Source organism: Leptonychotes weddellii, chromosome 2 (genome assembly GCF_054177405.1).
Source record: "Leptonychotes weddellii isolate Sample4059 chromosome 2, ASM5417740v2, whole genome shotgun sequence".
NCBI classification, from domain to species: domain Eukaryota; kingdom Metazoa; phylum Chordata; class Mammalia; order Carnivora; family Phocidae; genus Leptonychotes; species Leptonychotes weddellii.
The window spans coordinates 4,339,200-4,360,821 of record NC_138370.1 but is presented as its reverse complement, the minus strand read 5'-3'; the positions used below and the strand labels follow the sequence as shown (position 1 = coordinate 4,360,821).

At 44.7% G+C, this 21,622-nt stretch overlaps 1 long non-coding RNA gene across 1 annotated transcript; it reads left to right on the top strand.

Annotated features, from left to right (window-relative positions):
* Window positions 1–1,139: 1,139 nt before the first annotated feature.
* Window positions 1,140–15,248, top strand: LOC145720291 (uncharacterized). Its single transcript, XR_014143213.1, has 3 exons — window positions 1,140–1,242; window positions 9,951–10,128; window positions 13,339–15,248. It is a non-coding gene; the product is annotated as an uncharacterized LOC145720291 (long non-coding RNA).
* Window positions 15,249–21,622: the final 6,374 nt, after the last annotated feature.

The window sequence follows — 21,622 nt, the reverse complement described above, 5'->3', positions numbered from 1 at the left end:
TAATACCCTATCGTATATCTGAAATTTGCTAAGAGAGTAGATCTTAAATATTCTCACCACACATGCAAGAAAGGTAGCTACGTAAAATGATGGATGTGTTAATTAACTTGGTTGTGGTGATCATTTCACAGTGCCTATGTATATTAAATTATCCCACTGTACACCTTAAAAAAATCACGTTGTAAAACCTAACTATATACAATTCTTAAATGTCAATTAAGACCTCAATAAAACTGGGGGAAAAAAGAAAAATTAATAAAATAAAGGTAAAAAATAATGTGGAAGAATAGAGTTTTGACTAGAGTTAAAAAAAAAAAAAAGAATTTTGGCATTTATCACAAGGGCATGAAAAGTCTCAGGATGTAATCACCTTGACTGACAGCCTGGGTGGTGGGATCTTAGCATACAGAATAGGAGTTGGGGCACCTGGGTCTTGCTCTTAGCCCTGTCCCCAACCATCTGTGTCAGGGGCTCTACAGTATTCATTACCACTTGGATAGGCCTCTTTGCCTTCCACTTCTGCTTACTCATTTATAAAGTGGGGCCAATAGTAACTTCCTGGTACTGTCATAGTGCAGGGTGTAATTATAAAATAACCAGAGACTTTCCTATATGAAACCAGGTTATGCTTTATACTTCTCTCTTTGGTAGCGAGGACATGGAGTTAACGCCACTGTAGAGTAACGCACAGTACTCGCTGGGCCTATGTGAGGATTGTGATGAGATGTGGCTCTCGGTGAGAACAAACACAACCTCTCACTGAATAGGCAGTAGATTGCAATGTTTTCACACATGTTCTGAAGGGAAACAACTGGGTTCACAGCATTTTATTTATGGGTGGTGTTTCCTGAAGAGAGAAGGCAAAATCTAATTTAATTTATTTTTCGCATCTAATGTCAGTTCACTTAACATAGCCTGTGTTGAGTAAACAAGTTCAGAGCAGGGAGAAGTGCCTCAATTTGGGTAGATTTGGGCTGAAAATTGCTTGCTGTTTTGAAATTCCTCTCCCAGACTCGTGAGGTGCTTTGGGGTATTGTTGTTTCGATAATAAAGCCAGAGTCCTTGGAAAGGAAGAGGAGGAAAGCTGTGTTTTTCCTGTTGTTAAGGCTTCAGGCAACCTTCCAAAAGTTACTATTTACCAAGACATACCTCCAGATACCTTCAGAAACTACATTTCAGCCGAGTTTGAAACCTTAAGCACTGCATATGGACCAATACCGCCCAAGAACTAACGGCCAACTGGTGAGTGGCTGGTAGCATCGAGGGTGACACACTCATTAAGAGTAAGTTCATTCAGGAGGGAACGGACCATTGTCGCTGCACAAAGCCTGTTCCTGCGGGTGTACTCCGCGTCGCTTCGGCTTCCGCTGTGTGCCCGCACGGGGACCCTTGTGATTCTCCATAATGGTTACTGACGGCGGCATTAATACTGATTAATGCTGGCTGAAGTCCATGCATTTATTATGCGCATGCTTCCCAGGGGAGAGCTCATGGAACCCCTCATTGAAAAGTTGCTTCCATGGGTATTTACAAGTTGAGACAATCTCCTTGGCCTACATAATTAGAGAAAATGTCTCTTTGTAAATCCTGCATTTGTAAACAGTCCATTGAGAGATGCTGTCCTGGACTTGTATGGAGAATGACTTCACGACATCTAACTTTTAAGCCCAGCTAGCTAAGACTTTGGTTTTTCTCTCTAGGTATGGTGGCACATAGCCGTCCAGAGGGGTCGCTTTAGGTGTGTGTTAGGAAGTCCCGTTCTGGGTGGGAAACTGGATATTGGGCTAAAGGAAAACCACAGTGCCTCTCTGCAGCTCTCTTTTCACAGCTGTAGACTAGAGGGATCCAACGAGATGGTCTGAAAGCCACCTCTCGCCCGGACATCTCTCACGTCCAGTCGTGTCCACCTTCACTGTGCTGCCTTTGATTCAGACAGGCACTTCTCTCCTTCCATGTTACCTCTCTCCAAAACCCACTCCTTTCCACTGTGTCACTTTTTATTTTATTCATAAAAGTCAATGCTGGATCTGAGATTTAATTCAATTTGGGTAAGTGCTTGATTCAAATGAATTTAATCTGAGTTTCGTCATGCAAACACTTGCATCAAGCTCTGCGTGTGCCATGTTGCCCCTCTCCCTCACTCCATTCCCCCTCAGCTCTCCTGTGTACTGCTTATTTCCCCCCGATCTTTCTGGCGCCTTTTCCTCACTACTCATGCATATTCTCAGTTCTGCTTGATTGTTGGAGTAGGCTAGGCTGTAAAGTGACAAAAATAAACCATGGCATTTAAGAGTTTCAACCCAATAAAAGTGTCTTTCTAGGGCATGCCAAGTCCAGTTGAGGCTAGAAATAGCTCTCCTGGGAGGCTCTCCTGCAGGCTGTGGCTCAGGGATCCAGGCTCCTGCCATCCTGTGACATCACCGTTCCCAACACAGGCTCCCCGAGAGGGCCCCTGGAACCTCTCATGTGTCCACATTTTCCCAGCCTGAACCCAGCCATATGCCCCCAATCTGACTGCAGCAGAGGCCTGTAAATTATTCTTCCTGAATGGCTAGGTCAGCATCTGGTTAATTTCAACCAAGTCATGTTAAAATCTAAGTATGCAGAGAGGAGAGAATTTTAAAACAAGGGCAATTGAGAAATTGATTAAATGTGGGAGAGTAAAAGACAAATGATATTCAGCCCTCATAGTAAGTTAAAAGTCAAAAATAACTTGTTAGATTTGTGAGTATAAAATCAATCATTATGGTAACAATGACAGGAACGTTTTCTTTATGAAAGGCATTGGGCTAGTGTCTGTCACATGCATTGATTCCTGCAGTCCTCCTAATCACCTACACAGATTGTTGCTATTCCATTTATAGATGAAGACGCTCAGGCTTGAAGCCTCCCAAGTCTCTCAGGGAGTAAGTGGCAGACAGATGAAGGTTCCAAAGTCAGACTCTGTAGACCATCCCCCTCCCCCGCAGCCCCGTCCCCTCCCCTAAAAATAATAATGATGCTTACCCCATTTAATTTAGCCCTTACTATAGACTTAGGATGGAAGGTAACACTTTACAGCTGAAGAAAATGACATTTGGAGAGGTTAAGTGGCTTGCACCCAAACCGTAGTTTGAAGCGTAGGAAGGGTACATAAAAAGGCCCATATGTGTAATTGACTGAATGGAAGTTTTGCAGTATGACCTTCAAACCTAGAAGATCCTCCGCAGCTCTTAGGGTTCCCAGCTAGACCATCTCCATGTCTCTTCTGTCATCGCCCTTCAGGTACAGCGTCCGACCCTGCTCTCGTGCGCCCGCGGGCTAAGCAAGGCGAGATTGCTCAGGGACTGGTCGCTCCGGAGTCCACCCGGACGGACGCTCTTGGTGATGCCTGCCACCTTGAGATAGCGCGCCGCTCCATTTCCACCCTATTCTGCTGTTTTTATGCAAACAATCCTCAATTATTAAATTTCACTGAAGTGTGCCACAAATCACTTATTTTACCATATTCTACATCTTTAGATATAGCACAGAATTGAGTAAAGATTTCTTCAAAAAAAAAAAAAACAGAACATAAAATATTGCATTGCTTATTTGACGGCAAGTTATTTTGAAGACCTCTTCTGTATTTATGGGAAGAAAAAAGCAACTCTGATAAAACCATAAAGCAAAATGCTCTGAAAGGTTACATGACACTGGGCTGTTTAAGCTTCTTTCATCGGTTGCCTAAGAAACTGGATAATATAACTTCAAACATGCAATTCAAAGACATAACCTCTAAATTGCATTCTTAATATTTAGTACATTTTCCTTTTGGTGACAATAAACTAATTTGATATAATAAATCTGAAGCTTATGTAACACATTTTTTTTTCTTTCTTTTTTTTTTAACCCAGGCTCCAAACCCATAGGCAGAGTTATTGTAGAGAAAGGTGCAGAATGGATGAAGTCCCTCTGCCACAGACTTGAGTGGCATTGAGTGGCCCTACTCGACTCACTGCTGTGGTCTCTGTAAAGGGAGTTAACAGCACCCACCTCTCAAAATGCTTATGAAGTTACATGAGAAGTATTTGTCAAATACGTCAGGGCAACTCTTGGCACAATGAGACAGCTATGTAAGTATTTGTTTTTTTAAAAAAGCTGTTTTGTGTGTGTGTCATTGATCTGCAGCTCATCCTTGCTGGAGCCAATCTAATCTACACTTCAAATGGAAATTGGTTTTCTTTTGAAGAGAGGTCGACCCCAATGAGGCTAGAAGGGCCAGGTGGTGACCAGTGCCTACCCAGCTCCTGGGAACAGGATGCACCATGTGTTCTTTCTTTTACTAAAAATAGACCCTGGAGAAACAGACTTAATTATGGCGAATCAAATGCAGTGACGCTTCACTCATCTTGAATCTCCTTAAGTCACAAGCGCACATTCAGGAGGAGGGGACAGAAATGCATGTACATGTCCCCAGAGCGGGATATGAGCTATGACAGAGGACTGTGGAAGTGACCCAGGAGAAGGGGGGCAGAGTGGTTCAGTGGGCAGGAAGATTGTCCATCAGGAGAGCTTCATGAACGTAACAGAAGAAGGTGTCCACACACCACAGAGTACCCAAAACACAATTCCTCTGGATGCATTACAATATTTTTCTTCCTTTCGTTCTTCTTTCTTTTTCCTCTTTTTCATCCTAACTGTCAAGACCCCTCCCTAGTCCCTTCCTATCTGAAGGTCAGTCCACCACTGTGATTTCCTTCCTGGTGTCTGCTGTAATGTTCGACGTTCTTCTACTTTATTCTCATTTATTTGCTCCACTGGGAAAAGAGTTCTGCCATCTTCGAGGATTCTGCTCTCCTGAACGGAGCTACAGTGTGAACCACATGAGACCAGAAATATAGTTAGTGCAATAAAGTTTGGATTGAAGACACGTAGTGCACAAGGAACATTCCTTGGAAAGACAGCAGCAAGTGGACATCCGAGGGGTTACGTTTTGCAGCCAAGTGGTTGTGTGGCAGAATATATTGGGAGTAAGTGAGTGTGACCATGAATGAAATCGATTTTTGAGAGCAGTTCTGTGGGTCCTTCTGTGCTTCCAGTGGCCTCCAGTCTAGGAGGACCTAGGTACTTCTATCAGCCGGATCGACCTTGGTAATCAGTGAGGTGACAAATCGGTCATCCTTCCGTCTGCCTGGAGTCCCTTGTTTCCCTGTAAGCGCCTGTCACTTGCTCAGCCTGTGTCCTTGTCTACACAGTGATGTGGGTTTTTGGGAGGTGCAGACACCTGGATTCCTTCAGGAGGGACTGGGGATGCACCTGAGTATCTTGAGTGTCTTCATGTGAGGTGCGAGGACAGGTTTGGAAGGAGGCAAAGCATAGATGCTCTATCCTCAGGCTGTGTTAAAGATAGAGCATGTTAAGAGCAAAAACACCTTGAATGTTTTCTGGAGAGAAACTGTAGCAGGGGCAGCAAACGTGGTGGTCACTTCTCTCATCTTTCCCCTGACGGCTCAGGGGTATCACAGGAAAGCAGAAGGAACGTGGGGCCAGAGCACAGCTATGACCTTCCTTAAGCCATTTGTCTCTAGTCGCCATGCCCTTTCAAGGTTCACATGACCTGAATGACTTCATGAATATTCTCTGCTCCCCAATTTCAGCTTCCTAGTAAATTGAAACCAAAGGTCCAGCACCCAGCATATAGGGCATTTAGTCAATTTTTCCTGGATTGCACTGAGTTATAATTGTAATGAAAGAAATGGGACGTACCTATTAACACTCTTTTGGGGCTCATCTTAAATTTGTGCAGACTTCAGGAAGATAAAGCTCTCCTTTTTTCATGGATGAGGTAGGAGCCCATCAAGTGGTTTATCATGCTTTTAGATTTTAAAATAATTTTAAAATACCTCATAATTGTTTGCTAAATATTTGTGGATGAACCATTATTACTGTTTTATATCTGGGAAATACAAGACAGATGACTGACTTAGGCCAGAGAGAGCTGGGTGTTTTATCCATTACACTACCTTGGTCCTTGGATAATTATGCATCAATCCAGTGGTTTCCAGGAATGGAATAGTCTCAGAATGAGAAATCCATGCATTGTCAATTTACACCATTCAATACTTTTAATAGACTAGGAATTCCAGGAAAGTATAGTTAACTTTCATTTTTAATATATGGGAATGGTAGGAAAATAGTAGAAAAAGGAAGATGTTCAAATAAAACTTTATCTCCTATGTCGTATAGCAGTCCTCTGAATGAGTTCAGAGAGAGAGAGAGATAACTTAAAAATTACATTTAATTAAGTTAATTAAATTACATTTAATTAATTGGTTAATTAAATCATTTTCTTTTGAACTTAAGCATTGAGGCTCTGGATGTTGGCATCTTATTTGGAGTCAAGACAAACCTAGGGCTTGGTCTGGATTATGACCCTTGGGTCTGGCCTGGGTTCACCTGGACACTTATCACGAGTGACCACAAATTACGTCATACAAGGCACATGTGAGAGACACAGGGAAAGTGTCAAAAAGGGCGAGGAGAAAAGAGAAAAGTCTGGAAACAGGTTAGTGCAAGGTGAAGAGGCTCAGGGCACGGTGTCAGGGACCCACCTCATTTGGGTTCCTGCCTCGGGGGGTCACTGTCCAACCCAAAGTCAGAGCCTTTCTCCAGTAACGTGATCTGCAGACCTGGGGCCTCTCGCCACAAAACCAAGCATGTGAAATGGCCAGCTCGGCACTTCCCCACACTTTCCCTTCTCAGCATATTCATGAATCACATTTGAGGACTGTATCGACTGTAAGTTTGGGGCCTGGATCACAACAACACAGAATTCACCCCTCATTCTGCCCCATAGTAACTCATGGCTTTGCCCTTTGCTTTTCACCCTTCCTCTGATCTAAACGAACAGACCCCTTAGTTCACTTTTCAGATGAGTGACTTTAGATCTGAAATGTGAAGTGCACAGTTCGATCCCTTGGAGGAAATAAGGCACGTTGCTTATCTGGCTTTACCTGAGGTCAAAGATTCAGAGGAAGTATGGGACACCCTCCAAAATCCTTAACCAGGAGTAGCTCTGGAGAGTTCACGGTCTCATCAAAGATGACAGGAGTATTTGCAGACAACTGAAATCGTATTGTTGCCTTGACCTAAATGTGTGACTGCCTGAGTCACTCTGGTCATAAGGGGAATCTGTTTATTAACTATATGCACATAAGACAATTGTAATTTCTTTGGAGAAACAAGAAAACTTAACACGCTCATTTGAATGAGTCACATCAGGGCCTTGGGAGCACAAAGGTTGAGCTGAAAATCTTGGTGGCCAGTGTTTGCTCCACGTTCCTACAGCACCTTTGAGTCCCTCGAAGAGCTTAGCCCAGTACCCCTTCCCATGTGTGTGCAAAAGAGTTTAAAAGAGAATAGTGAAGGTATGCAGCTATTTTCTTGAAAGTATTTAGAGCCTATATTAATATCGTTGAAGGGACTTTGCAGTTCTTTAATTAAATTCATTAATTTTTTTCATATTTATAGTTATGAAACATTGAGTTAATGATAAGCTACCCTTAAATGTGTGCAAACCAAATGTCTTGTGTGCTGTGGATGAGTCAGATAGCATTAATGTTTATTGTGGACATTTCTGCCTGTCTTCTCCTTTCTTAATAGTTGGTAATTTCTGACTGGGGAATCAATGAGATTTCAGAGAAATGGATTCTGCCCCCAATTTAAGGGATGAAACATAGGACTGCAGCTGACTACATTGGTACAACCTCACTCCTTGGCCGTGTATTAGTTGGCGTGGGATGTGACTCAAACCCATATAATGAGAATAAATCTCAGGGCGTGTATTAGTCAGTGTCCTCCAGAGAAACAGGACCAGTGGGATGGAGAAATATATATAATTATTATGAGGAGTTAGCTGACAGGATTATAGAGGCTGAGAAGTCTGCTGTCTGCCATCTGCAAGCTGGAGATTCAGGAAAACCAGTGGAACTGCAGTCCGAATTCGAGGGTCCGAGGACCAGGGGAGCAGATGGTTCAAGTCCCAGTTCAGAGACCTGAGAAGATGAAATGAGAAATTGCAGGTCAATCAGTGAGACAGGAAACAGGGTGAATTCCTCATCCCTTTGCCTTTTGTTCTATTCAGGTCCTCAATGGATTGGATGATGCCCACCAGGGGTGGGGGAGATTACTTACTGAGTCTACCAATTCAATGCTAGTAACTTCTGGAAACATCCTTCCAGATAACACCAATAAATAATGTTTAATCCAGGTAGTGCCTGGACGTTTAAGTTCACCATCTATTTGACCATCACAGGGCATTGCCTGAGACAGTTGGAGAGATGATGCTTTCCCTGGATGGATGGGAATACATGAGGGAGCAAGAAACCCTGGGAATTTCTGGCAGGCATCTTGAGACCATTGGAGGACCCAGGCGACACTGTGGAAGGCAGAGCAGGGCAGCAGAGGGAAAGGGGGCTCTTGATGACCTGGCTGAACTGCTGGATCAACCCTCACCTGAAGCTCTGGGACTGACTTGCTTTGTACACTTCATCACGTGAATCAATCAAGCTCATTTATTGTTCAGTCTCATTTGGGTAGGATGTTCTGTAATTCATCATGGACTGATTCCTTACTGAAATGGAATGTCTCTGGTTGCAGCTCCCCAGGGAGAACATTGTTCACCCTGACATGCTATCCCCCAGAGCTCCCCAAAGTTGCAAAACTTTCCCGGCTGCTAAATGGGTGTTTCATTCCCACTCAAATTCACTGTGTTGAAGTGCTTTTCACAAAACAGGAGAATACCGTGTGTCTTGTACTATGCATGAAATGTTTTATTTGGCAGCAAAGCATAAGGGTGGGTTGAAGAGAATCAGGAGGTCCAGCTATGTTGGATGCTTGTCTTAAGACACTTACTGCTTGTCTTGTATTCCCAGCATGAATTCAGCTTCATCGGGCCTTATGTGTTAGGTAAACTTGGCCTTTCCTAGGCAGATTAGCTTCTTTCTGAGTGTCTCACCCTGTGGTTTTGCAGGAACACAGTATCCCTGAAGATCTAGCCAAGTTTTATCAACAAACAAGAACATCTACACACTCACAAATTTTGTCAAGTCATTTGTGAGCTTTTATCTGACAATAATTTACTCTGAGTGGGTGCTCTGCGTTAGAATTATGTATATCACTGGTCATCTGCAGACTTACTGCCGTGTCGCTTCAGGTCCTCAGAGGATCCAGATCAACCAAGTTGTCCCACTGCTGGGAGTCCTCATTACATCTCACCACGTCTCCTCTTGACCCATGTCACCAGGTGTCACGTGTTTCCCTCACTGTCTTCTCAACCCTCTGCTTTGCGGGCCTCTGCACCAAGAGTCTTCCTCCTTGAAGGTGATGAGGGATGGAAGCAGAAAAATATTCACCTTTAGCCCAGAAGGCTGACCTGTAGCCTGCATGGTTCTGATAAGGATCAAATACCCGCTGGTTGCTACATTCTTATAGGGGTTCATGACTGCCTGTCCATCTCACTGATAAGTAATATCAGTAATGATAAGCATCTAAGAAATTTTTTTTAAGATTTTATTTATTTATATGAGAGAGAGAGAAAGAGAGAGAGCATGCATGAGCAGGAGGAGGGGCAGAGGGAGAAGCAGACTCCCCTCTGGGCTGGGAGCCCGACTCATGCTCAATCCCAGGACCCTGAGATCATGAGAGCATGACTGACTGAGCCACCCAGGTCCCCAGCACCAGGGAAATCTTGGGAAGGTTGTTTTAGGAGTAGAAATTCGAAGAAGACATTTATGAGGTAATACTCCCTGCAGGCCCCCTTCCCCTTGAGCATTAAGCATATAGCCACCAGCTTCATACAGCAAAAGTGTGGCTCATTCTGCCCATGGCTCTGGTCTCCATGTGGTCAAAATAAACTAAATTGCACGGTAAAATGTCTCAAGAACTCTTTCTTGACCTTTGTGATCCTGCAACAAAACTTTTCTTTGCAGAATGCAAAACAAAGCGTGCAAATTGATGCCTGGTCGGGCAAAGTGAAAGCGCCAGGATTTTTGCAGATGAGAAAGCAGCTTGAGGAAAATGAGACATCGCACACTTGGTCGTTGTCCAAAGCACACTTTCTGGGTCATGCCTGGGCTGGTCTCCCGGCTCACCTCTTCGAGTGTGAAGGTAATTTCTCCCAGCCTGTGTTCAGTCATTTATATAAAGGAGATGATTGGAACTCTTTCCTCAGAGGGTGGCTGTGAAGAGCACACACAAGGAGGTGCTGTATGTCTCAGGTCTCAGAAAATATCACTCATGTTATAATTGACAAAATAGTGGAACTCAGATTCTCTGGTTCCTAGTTTAGTATTCCTTCCACTACAGCCTGTTGTTTGAAAACCTCAGGCTTTTTCATGGTACTTAAAAGTACCCAGGTTGGGCATCCGACTCTTGATTTTGGCTCAGGTCATGGTATCAGGGTTGTGAGATCGAGCTCCGTGTCCTGCTCCGCAGTCAGCGGGGAATCTGCTTGAGATTCTTCTCTCTCCCTCTCCCTCGTGTACTTCCTCTCTCTGTCAAATCAAATCAAATCAAATCTTAAAAGAAAACCTACCTAGATAAAACAGCTAGACAAAGTACAGTAAATAAGTCACATCCCAAATGAGCCATGATCTACTTTCAATAGTTAACTGCTCTGTAACAATAAAAGAAATTCAAGACCCTATCTTGTATTCTCCACCTGGTTAAAATCTAGGTGTTTTCAAGATTCAACTCTGGGATTGATTTTTCTAGGAGCCTCTTTGAACCCATGCCTTGAGCCCACTACCTGCCTTTCCCAACACAGAGCCACTTCCCATCCTCTGTAGACTACAGAATTCTTTCCTGAGCTCCCATGGATACCCACCTGGACGCCGTTGGATGGGTGATCTCACCTCATCCCCAGGCCTGACCAAAAGAGGCCAAAGTGAAGGGACCTGGGGATAGTGCCATGGGGTTCAGAGGTTAATCCTTTGCTATTGGACTTCTTGAAGTCTAAACTTAATGAAAATGCTTTTCTACTCCTCGAATCATTTGGTGTGACCTGATCTTTCTTATATCAGCAATGTAGACCAAGCTCCAGGTAGAGCATAGAAGCCTCAGAGGTGAGCACACACAGACGCAGATTGGTGAGGGCTCATCTGCAATGTCTCCCATTGTGGCCCACAAAGGAAGGAAGAAATCTTCATTGCCAAAGACTCAGAAATGTGGGGTCGGGGAAACAGCCTGGCGTCAAGGCTTAACATTCTTTTCTGTGCCCCTGAAGTCTCTGGTATACTTAACTTATCCCTCAAATGTTCTGTCTTAGCTCAGGCTGCTATGAAAAACACCACAGACTGGAGGGCTTACATAACAGACATTTATTTTTGTCCTGTGTTGGAGGCTGGATCTGGGTGCTAGCATGGTCAGGTTGTGGTGAGGCTCCCAACTTGGGTAGCAGGTGACTGTCTTCTCGCTATGTCCTCACACGGTCTTTCCTTGATGTGTGTGCATGGAGAAAGGAGAAAGGGATCGCTCTTTCCCTTTTCTTATAAGGGCATTAAGTCCATCATGAGGATCCCACCTCATGACCTTATTCTACACCTAATACCTCCCAAATGCCCCATCTCCAAATACCATCACACTGGGAGTTAGGGCTCCAACAGATGAATTTGTGGGGGAGGGACACAAACCTTTAGGCCATAACAAATCTTAAAGGATGCATATACCCAAACTTACCTGAGTACCAGCAGTATTCTTTGGAAAAACAAAACCTTTTCCAACACGGTGCTGGAAAATTTGCTTCTTTTGCCGCCTGGTGGGATCTTACAAGGTGATGCCCACAGACGTGAGCTGGATGGAATTTTGACCACTTCAGTAAATAGGAGGGGTTGATCTTTACAAATGAATCATTTCTAACTTCCAAATTGATCTAGATGTCACCTTTTATTTATTTTTTAATCAAAGTGCAAGACACATGACTGCTTTTGTCTTAGTTACATTTGGCCTAGAGTACTTTCATTGTTCTTTTGAGGAATTATCACTCTTCTTTGTGGGAGTGGGTCATAGATTCACAGTTTAGCACTTGAAAGGCCTCTGTCGAATTCATCCCTTGGCTTCCAGCCTCTGCTAGGATGTGGGAAGAGCCAGTCTGATTAGGAAAAGATAGAAACTCAGGTGCTAGGAATCCTTGACCAGCACCATGGTAATGGCTCCTGGTTCTTGGTAGTGAGTTGTGGAAACCAGCATTTTCTATAATCTGCTCTTATCAGGCAAATAAGCAGAAAGAGGATTCCAATTAAAAGCAGCATGCACATGCCACGTGGCTAATTCAGATTTGTTGTGGTGATTTCATTAGAAGCCACTAGAAATGTGTCTGTGCTCTGATGTTGGAGCCCGCAGGATGCTGGCCCCGGTAAGCGTGGCCTGATGTGAGAGATTTGGCATTGGAAAAGAGAGAGGGTCGTTCTGAGGAACCCCAGCCTTGCCACTTTGTGACAGAGCAGAATGTCCTCAGAAATGGGTCCTTTTGAAAGAGTGTGTTAATTCTTGGAGAGCACATTTAGAATACCTGTGTGCATTGCAGGACGAGGTAACCTGTAGGAATTACAGGTCAGACTGTGTAAATCCTTCAGGGTGGGGTCTACGTCTTACCCCTTTCTGGTTCTATGGCCCTTAGCAGACTCCCAAACTCATGGTAGGTTATCAATAAATGCTAGTGTTTTTTTTTAATAATTTTTAAAATTGTGGTAAAATATCAGAACGTAAAATTTACACTTTTCACCATTTTTAAGTGCACAGTTCAGTGGAATTGGGGATGGTCACATTGTTGTGCAGACATTACCACCATCCACCTCCCGAACTTTTCCTCTTCAACCGAAACTCTGTAATGGCCATTACGTGACAACTCCCCATTACCCCCTTGCTGCAGCTCCTAGAGACCCCCACTCTGTTTTCTGTCTCTGTGAATTGGACTACTCTAGGTACCTCATTTAAGTATGAATTATCTAGTATTTGCCCTTAACATGACTGGTTTACCTTACCCATCATAGCGTGTCCTTGGGGTTCATCCACGTCCCAGCACGTGTCAGGATGTCCTTCCTTTTTAAGGCTGAATACTATTTCATTGTGTGTTATGATGATTCATTTTATGGGCTAAGGGATGACCAGAGAGCTGGTGAAACATTATTTCTGGGTGTGTCCACGAGGGTGTTTCTAGGAGAGATCGACGTTTGAATTGGTGGGTTCGGTAATGGAGCTCATCCTCACCAATGTGGGTGGGCATTGTCTAATCATCGAGGGCCCTGAGAGAACAAAAAGAGAAGAAAGGGGAATTTACTTTCTGCTTGATCTGAGTCATCCCTCTCCTCCTGCCATCAGACATCAGCGCTCCTGGTTCCTGAGCCTTTGGACTTGGACTGATTTCACCACTGGCTCTGTGGACTGCCAGTTTGCAGATGGCGGATCATGGGATTTGTCGGCCTCCGTCATCTGGTGGGCCGATTCCTGTGCTAACTGTCCTCTTCTGTATCTCTCTCTGCATGCTATCTTGATATCTTGGTTATGCTTCTCTGGAGAACTCCGGCTAATTTGTCTATTCCATGCCACCTGTTTAACCAGTCATCCGTCTGTGGGCAACATGGGTTGCTTCCACCTTTTGGCTCTGTGAATCACACTGCTGTGAACATGTGTGTACAGATATCAGAGTGCTTGCTTTTAATTATATACATAGTACCTGTCTTTTTGACTGACATTTGAAGTGAGAAGAGCTGTGAGGACTGAAGTATTTCTTCTGGATTGAGGCCCCATGTTACCTGTGCAGACTGACCTGCCAGGGCTCCCCCTGTCCTTCTGTACACTTGTGCATGGGCGTCCCACCTTCCATGCTTGGGCTGCTCTAACCCGGTCTGGGACGCTTCTCTTCTGTATCTCTGTCCAGTTCTGACATCCTTCAAGGCCACTTTGTGCCAGTCCCCACATGACCTTGACTGGAGCAGAACTCATGGATCTCTCTCCCAAGCCATGGTAAGACCACCCTGGGAGCTTCCTGACATCAGTCATATAGGATTCAGCAAAGTCACAGCCTTCTTGAGGGCGAGGCCACGTCTTCTGCCGACTCCCACTGTCCCAGCCTAGTACAGGAGAGGCTTTCGGCCTCTGCTCAGACCCCTGTGGCTGAGTCAGTTGGGGTCAGAGAACAATCCAGGGCCAAGGAACTTGAGTGTATTACCCAGGGATGTTGACAGTCTGGAGATGGAGCCAGACTATTAGCTGGAGCTAAATAGCAGAATTTAGAACCTAGAGGCAAGAACATTAAGAAGATGCAAGTTCGGGCATTGGAGATTTACACAGTTAATTATGTCAGAGAGGCAGGGCAGGGAGGGGGAAAGAGCTAACGCTCACCACGCCGATCCCTCTATATGTCATGGAACACCAATTTTAACATGTGAGGTAGGCAGCTTGTAAATGAAAAAGATAAAAAGTCCTTGGTCCCAGAGGGTTGTTGACACAATGTCACGTGGCTGTCTGGAAGGGGAAACAGAATTCAAAACCGCGTGTCCTTGGCCCCAAAACCTATTCTCTTTGTTCTGTAACTACTGCTTCTCCCTTTCTTTTAAGAGAACTTCTTCACCTTTCCCCTTGATCAGTTGTCCCCACTTTCTCTTCCTCATCCAGGTACTTTGCCTTTCTTCTGCTCCAGTGCTTCCTTCATTCTGCTCAGAAGTCAGGGAATTCCTGATTCCCGTTCCGAGGTAGCAGGCTGTGTGATCCTCACAGTCTGTCTCTACTCAGTTTTTATGTCTAGAAACATAGGGTCTGTTATAGGGTCTGTTACGGACGGAATCGTATCCCGCCCCCAAATCATACGTTGAAGCTCCAACCCCCGCTGTGGTTGTATTTGGAGATGGGTCCTTAAGGTAGATGATTAAGGTTGAATAAGATCACTAGGATGGGCCCTAATGCAATATGAGGGTGTCCCTGTAAGAAGACGGAGAGACACCAGGGACATAGGCACCCACCGCAAAGGCTGTATGAGGGCAAAGAAAGAAGGGGGTTGTCTGCGCTCCGAGGAGAGATGCCTCAGGGAAACCGACTCTGCTGAAACCTTGATCTTCGACTTCCAGCCTCCAGGACGGTGAAGGAGAAACTTCCGGTGTTTAAGCCGCTCAGTCTGCGGTAGCTGGTTATGGCAGCCCGAGCAAATGAACACAGTGTCAGCCCAGGGTCCGGCTAGAACGTGTGCTCCCATCAGCAGGCATTTTGTCTTGTTGAATTTCCAGCATCTAGAAGGGCAGCAGGAAGTGAAAATCTATGTTGGGTCAATTGAATGATTTTTAAAAATGGCTGTGCGGTCCTTTATATAAATAAGCTTTTGAGTGGAATCCTAATGTAAAAAAAAATAGACAAAACCTGGCTGTTCTAGGTCAGGGGTTGGGAACCCCATCTACCCAGCCTCCTCTTGGCCTCTGGGGCTCTTCCTCAGGACGTGGGGGCTCCACGGGTCACCAAAAGGTTCTTCTCATCAGGGGAAAGAATTCAAGAACGGAACAGTGCAGTGAGTCACACAGCCTGGCTTTAGTAAAGCAAAAGTACACTGTGAGGGTGGGGAGCAGGCTGAGAAAAGCAACTGTGCGGGGGGCGGGGGGTGGGTCAGGATCGTCTTGTTCATGCCTGCAGGGTCATGGGAGGCAGCTAGGGCACTCTCTGACTGAGCTTGCTCCCAGTCATCCAGGTATCTCCTACAGGACAGGACAGGGAGTTTTTAGCCTTTCATGGTCCTTAGTGAAACTGTCATGGCAACCAACTCCCATAAGGGGGAGGGGGCGTCAAAACAGCAGCGTCAGGGAGCTTGCGGAGGCTGAGCCGGGCCGTTTCCTACCCGGGATAGTTACTGCGGCAGCCATGCTGTAGAGTGGGCTGCACCTGCACCAGGCCTGACCTGCTGCTTCCCTAACTGCCTCCCTGCCTGTCTTCCTAACACAGGGACGACTCGTCTCTGAGGCTCCCCGCCAGCCCTGACATCATGTTAGGTTATTGAGCCAATGCCAGGGCTCCAGGTGTGGGAGTCCTGTAAAAAAGCTGAAGCAAAAGCTACAGAGCGGTGGGAGGATGCCCAGCCCTAGCACTGACAGGAGTTGCACAGCCCGTGCTAATCAGCTGTTGGTCCTCTTGAGTCCCTCAGAGAGGTGACCTGCCTTAGGTCTCTGTTGTCTTACCTAGAGTTAAGCTGTCCCTACAACCAATAATTGATGGAAGTTTTCTTTCATTTTAGTTGGTAGTTTTAATTGTAATTTTGGCCTATCTCCTCTCCCTATACCACCTACACAAATTACCCTGGTTAACTAAGATAATTGATTGCAATTTCATTGGTATTTAATGATTTAGTTTTTATTCTGTAGTCCCAGGTCCTACAATGCATCCCACTTCCTCCTTTATTTGTATCTCCTGCTGAGCAAGAAGTCAAGTTGCTAACAAAGGCTGTTGCATTTGGAGTGCAGCTATTTTAAAATAGAGACATTATACATTGCTGGAGGAAGCATTTGCATAGAGCCCAGTGGCAACAACAGCTCACACCGAGTCAGCAGTCAGCCCGCCTTGGAAAGTGTCCTGGACAGGGAGCATCTTCCTCATGCATGTTGGATTTGCCAAAAGTCAGCCTATGTTTTTGTTGTTGGGAGTTTAAGGAGAGTTGTTGGGTCAGCCTCTCTCATCAGGAAACCAAAAGGAAAAAAAACAAAAAACAAAAACGTTTTGGCCACCTGGGAGAAAGGGTATGTCCTCCTCCACAGAGACAGAATACACAGCTCCATGCTGCCTGTTGGTGTCAGAGGGAAGAAGCAGGTTATTTTAAAGACATGTGCATGGGGTGTGTTCAACAAAATAGCAATAATCTGGAGTTAGAAACTGAGAGGATAAGAAAACAGGGCACCCGCTAAGAGGTGGATACGAAGATGGTCATAAAGCATCTTGGACATTTTACAATGTAAAAACTGGAGACGATTGAGATTACATGCACAATTGCACATAGAAGTTGCACACGCAGCATTTTCTGCTTTCATTGGTTCTGGGACCACAGCCATGGCTCCTGGCATCTGTAGACTACAGGTTAAGAACCCTGACCCATCTCCTGATTCTGCTCTTTCTTCCCCACTCTTCATGGCCAGAGCGATCGCTCCAAAGGGTATGTCTGATGGTGCCTCTCTTGGCTTCAACCTTTTCAAAGAGGAGGTTCTTAATGATGGTATTCACTGCCTTCTTCTGCAGACCTCCCTTGGATACATGTTCCTGTGGCACTGAGCTGCCCAGAGGTGGGGGCCGTGCCTCTCAGATACGTGCATGTGCTTTCGTGATCTCACTTATTTCAGATAGAATTGAAGAAGCACACTGCTCGGAACACGCCTGCTCTGACATGTCTGCCTGGTTGAGTCTTTTTCATCCTTAAAGACTCCATTTAGGCGCCCATTCCCCTGGGAACAGATTTCAAGTCTGTGCTTCTGCAGCTTCTTACGGGTATCCCAGTTTAGAGTGTATCTCCCCTCCTTGTATCAGCTTCCCCACTAAATGAGAAGCCCCTCAGGCAGTGACAGTGCCCAGTACATAGTAGATACTCAAATTATTTAAGCTGTCGGGGACAAATGTTCTACCATCGCTTGAATATCGGTTTAAATACAGGAGCAGAAGTGTCCCCAGGGGGGAGAGGACAAGCGGGAAGCCAGAGAGACTAGCAATTTCAAATCACTAGTTAAAGAAAAGGATGCAGAAAACATTTGAATGATGGGCACACAAGGTGGCTCAGTAGGTTAAGCATCTGCCTTTGGCTCGGGTTATAATCCTGGAGTCCCAGGATCGAGTCCCGCATTGGGGTCCCCGCTCAGTGGGGAGTCTGCTTCTCCCTCTGCCCTTCACCCCACTCTCTCTCGTTCTCTCTCATATAAATAAATAAAATCTTTTTTAAAAAGAAAACATTTAGATGAGGAACAAAATGATTAAGAACTTTTAATTAAAAAAAAAGGAAAAGAAACTGATTAATGTTATGTTCTTAGTGATCATATAAATGCATCCAAGTATCACAGGAGTACCACCCCACAGCAGTCTGACATAGCTCAAGTAGGAGGATGTCATCTCAACAAGAATCATGCTTGTCGATTCTAAGAGATGTGAACCTCAAAATTCCAAGGACAGCCCACTAAGCCTCTGAGAGAGATGCATTGGTAAAAGTGCCCAATTGGAAGGATCTGAAATGATTCAGTGCCTTAAGCAGGCTGCAAACACAGGCCATTTCTATAGAGACAAGAAGGCTCACAGAAGGTGGAGCTCGGACCCTAGAGAACGGTGTATTACAGGACCAAGCCAAGGCAGTAGGGCTGGGCACCAAGGAAGGGACACTCTGCCCCAACAACATGGGTCTGGCTGGGCGTCATGATTGCCACGCATGATACTCCCGCGCAGGAGCGGCCGTGGTCACGGTAAGTTGGGTGTGTGCTGCATGAGCAAATGAGTTTGTTAGGTCACAGGTTTCTGGATCAAGAGTAGCTGTGGCCGAAGATCCTCTTCCACACTGGAGCCTGATAGAGATAATAAGATCACGGACTTCCAGCCTGATCCTGTGACTGGATGAGAATTCAGTGTCCTCGCTGGGGGTTGGCATGTTTTGCATGTGGGGGAGACATTCCTTTGTAGCCTGAGGAAGCCCATGGTAGGTTCTCGAAGTCGTGCTTCTGGCATCCATGCTGGTGGGCAGTCCCTGCCAACACTGAGTCTGAACCCGCCATGCCATTTGCTTTGTCCCCTGGAGCATCAGAAAGAAGTGATAAAAGCAGAGGAGCATAAATATTTGCAAACTAGGACCTGCCATCTTGACATGTAGTCCTCCCAGGAAGAAGTGCAGACTGTCCTGCTGGTGACGCCACGAGAAGGAGAGCAGAGGTGCCTCAGCCAGAAGCCCCTCCAACCACTGGGCATCTGAGAGGGGCCACCGCGGGGCCCCCGGTGTCTCAGCTGAGCCCTGGGAGAGTGGCCAGTGGGAGTGACCATGGGTGAAACCACCAGGGACCTGCTCCACTGAGCGAGGCCAAGCAGAGTCACGAGTCACAGTCTTGAGTCTGTTAGGCAGCAATGTTTAATGAAGATAGATACTCAACCTGACCCAAGAACCTGGATTTATGAAGGCTGACCTTCATAAAGCCTATGTCTGAGGCTCTCCCTTAGGCTTCGATTCAGGTTCATAACCTTCAAGCTACTTGCTTGTCAGAGTATAGACAAGGGTCCTTTCTGTACAGTCAGAGAATAATAGATACTCTTCATGCAAATTCCACATCCTCGATACTACTGGGCCTCCTTCCGAGGAAGCTGCCTATGGTGGAGGTGACTTGCTGGGCCTCCATTCCTGCCTCACAACTGCATTTTGTAGAAGAAAGATGTACTCCAGAGCCCCTGTGAATCTTACCAAGTTTTCCCAGAGCTTACACCTGTAAAAAACAAACACACACACACACACACACACACACACACACAAAATGGAATGAATTGATCCTGAACCCTGTTTTATTCCAGCAGGAAGCTATTTTCAGCCTTGGATGCATAATCTAATTGAAAATTAAAAATGTACAATTTGTAATTAAATTTTGCTTTTTTGCTTAACAGTTATGATGTATGTTACTTTTTGGAATTATTTGTATAAATGCAAATGATAGAAATAATTTACAATAATCATTACAAATGCTTATAATGACTAAAGCTAGAAGAAATATTTAACACTTAGAATCTTATGATTCAGGAAATTTAACAAGTTAATTTCTCTCTCTCAACACACACACACATACACAAAAAAGTACATATCAGAGCAGTATACATGTGTGAGCAATAAATACTCTCAAGCATAAAAATTTTTTACAGTAGGAGAAAATTCTATAAGCTATGGAATAGAAGCTCAAGGTGAAAAAGTATGTTTCCAACAGTTAAATAAGAGATTATTCATGTTATCAAATTCATTTTGCTTTTAAATTCCACTGGTTATGTATAAAAGAGATACAATGTCTTACTTTCTTAATGTCAATAATTACAGTAATATACCAGAATTTGTATTAGTGTGTTATTCTCTTGAAACTAAACTTTGGCAAACAAATTTTTTATGCATTAAGTAAAAAATGTGTGAGAAGAGGGTATCCTGTGATTTCCAAAATTATTTTGCGGAGTCAATAAACAAGGGATTTTGAAGACTACTGCTCTATATTTCACCAAGGTTAATTTTCTGTGGGTCAAACTTAGTGAAATTTCCTATAATAATGTAAAATATAATGAGACAAAGAATAGTAAACTCCTAGAAATGTGTGAAAATAGAAGGCTAGGACTAACTAGGATAATCAGTTTCTTTTGAATATTAGAGGGGGCTCAGAATTATTTTGGGGTGGATGATGAACTGTGTCTGAGGCTCTCCCTTAGGCTTCGATTCAGGTTCATAACCTTCAAGCTATTTGCTTGTCAGAGTATAGACAAGGGTCCTTTCTGTACAGTCAGAGAATAATCAAACAGCTATGCATTCGAGCAGAGTTCAGCTAGCTGGGTTGGAGCATAACCTCAAACTTGCTGCCGTCCATTGCTTTACACATAAGACAACGTGAGGGAAGTGATGTTTATGGAGGACTGTGGCAGACATGGTCACGCGTGGTGCTAAGATCTGACTCTGTGCTGTGATGCGTCAGCCTTCATAAATCCAAGTTCTTGGGTCAGGTTGAGGACATGGCTCCTTTCATTACGGAGGACCCAGGGAAGAGATTTCTTGTCAGCTGTGCATTTATTGATTAAACTACTGGTCTAACTCATATAATTAACCACGTTTCTCACTTTCTGTTGTTGCCTGTTAGAAAATTTATACCTAAATTTCTGCATCTCCCTTGCAAATCAGCAGAAAGTATGCTGAGTATGAATCTCATTGCTGGTTTTCTGTCATTTTTTCTTGGTCCAGACTTCCTTGCTTATTGGCTTTGAGCTTCCGAAGTTCATCTTGTTGTATTGCATGGAGCTCCGTAAGTCACCTTAAATTATACTTAACACAAGGAGTGGCAAAAATAAGTAAACAAAATAGTTACTAGGAGGCAGCAAAGAAGGAGTTCATCATTACTATGTGAGCTAAATAGATGGATTTAACGTGAGGTTTGTGAGGCTCCAGGTCCAAGGACCCTCGCTTGCCTGGGGTCCCCTTCCAGGGCTCTAGACCTAATTTTGTATTTGTGATTTCATATTCTTTTTGTCTTAAAGATGACCCACCCTCCAAATTGCATAAGCCCCAGGCTCCACGAAATATGCCTCTGCACCTGGTCGTGCGGCATAATGACTTTCAGTAATAGCAGGAGTGACAGCACAGGTAGGATCAGAGCTCCAGTGCCTGGTGGGCAGCTCAGGCTCTGTCTTTGATAGGCACTTACCCAGGGTCCGCTCAGCCCCCGAGTGCCGGGGTCGGCCTACATGTAGAGTCTCCGAACGGTAGAACCAGACCATGCTGTGCCAGCCATCCTATACTGCCCTCCCTTCATTTGACAGAGAAAGGAACTCCGTTGGGCGCTTAATGAATTTTTTAAAATTTTTTAATTATTTAATTTAAATAATTTTAATTATTTTACTTTTTATTTTTTTATTCTTATGTTAATCCCCATACATTACATCA